The sequence below is a fragment of the Morone saxatilis genome, unplaced genomic scaffold (genome assembly GCF_004916995.1).
Source record: "Morone saxatilis isolate NCDOM2014 unplaced genomic scaffold, NCSU_SB_2.0 Contig17, whole genome shotgun sequence".
In the NCBI taxonomy this organism is placed as follows: Eukaryota; Metazoa; Chordata; class Actinopteri; family Moronidae; genus Morone; species Morone saxatilis.
The window spans coordinates 1,969,655-1,971,099 of NW_023339729.1; the positions used below are offsets into that span (position 1 = coordinate 1,969,655).

The 1,445-nt window shown below is 41.2% G+C and overlaps 1 protein-coding gene across 1 annotated transcript in view; it reads left to right on the forward strand.

The window, feature by feature from the left end:
- LOC118326504 (microtubule-associated tumor suppressor 1 homolog) overlaps window positions 1–1,445 on the forward strand; it is a 59,897-nt gene that overhangs the window by 49,927 nt on the left and 8,525 nt on the right.

A 1,445-nucleotide genomic window follows, 5' to 3' on the forward strand; every position in this document is an offset into this window, starting at 1 on the left:
TGGAAGGGATCTTTAAATAATTCCGTGTACAGTTTTGTTATACTGCTAAAGTCGGTTAATACTGTTGCCGGCTGGTTTATCACAAGTTGAAGGCTGTTGATTGGTTCTTTCTGGCCCCAGGATGTGCCAATCAGTCCCGGACATGGATAGGCTGCTCAGTAAATATTTGCTGTCTGATTATTGGGATTGGGATTTTATGTTTGCCCAGCATAGCAGCATGTGGAATAAAAGTGAGGGCACACAAATACACATTACTGGAACTCTTCTTGGTTCTGCCACAATGACTATCATTCAGCCGGGCACACCTTATCCAGTGTGTAAAACCCTTCATTAGTTGTGTGTTAAACCTATGTATGTATATGAACTCTTTGGCTGAACTGTAGTTTTGCTGGAGGGGCAGGGGCAGCATATGCAGAATAGCACTCATGCCTTTTAGTTATTGAGACCTCCGGGGATTTCACAAGCGCACACACACACACATACTTGAGTTCATTGTACAGGCTTGTTTTTTGCTGCTTCTACTCAATCGAGCCGCTGTAAAGGTTTCCTAACTCGACCTGTATTGTCAAACTAATCTATGTAAGTGTATTATCGTCACTGGAGGTAAGAAACTCTTCTCTAGGTCACCACTCACAATTTCAGATTAAAAACTATACTATTCAATGTTTGGAGGCCTAAAGTAAAGAAAAATATCATCTTTAAAATATCATGTTTAGAATTTGGTCTACAACAGTAGTTAGTGATAATTGATTTTATATTTAGAAATATTCATTTAAATATTGAAGTTATAAAACCTTGAAGTTTACCAATGTACTCAGAATCATTATCTTCACTCATGGTGACAAAGCGCGCGCCGCACACACCACACAACACACCACTCAAAGGTTTGACAGCTTTCACTGATAACAAACAACATGCAAACAGTTCTAAGAAGTGACTTTTGTTATATTCTTGCTTCAAGATCAAAAAAAAAAACTTGAGTGTGAGCAGCACAGGACAGCTGTCACCTGCCTGCATGTCTCTCTGGGGGAAAGTAGTTCATTATATGTAGCATAACCTGTTATCAGCAGTAGCAACCCTGCACACATACAAGTGTGTGTGTGTGTGTGACTGTTAAATGTTACATAACTCTCAGCATCAACTTTTTGAATCTGGGCCTTATTAGAGTGGTTTTGTGTATTAGGATAAATGCCCCATTTCTCTGGCAGTTTTCCAGCAGCTTATTGTAAAAGTGTGTGATTGTATCATGTAAATATCAGCTGAGAGAGAGAGCGCTGTGCCGGGGCTTCTTGACTGGGTTATTGATTAGATGGATGGCCTGGTGGAAAGTGGAGGTAAAGGGGAGGGGATGATGGATAGAGGGGAGGGAGTGGTGGAGGAATGCAGCAGCTGCAGTTGGAGCCCAGAGGCGCTTTGATTTGTGTGTCTGAGATAGTGAGTGAGTG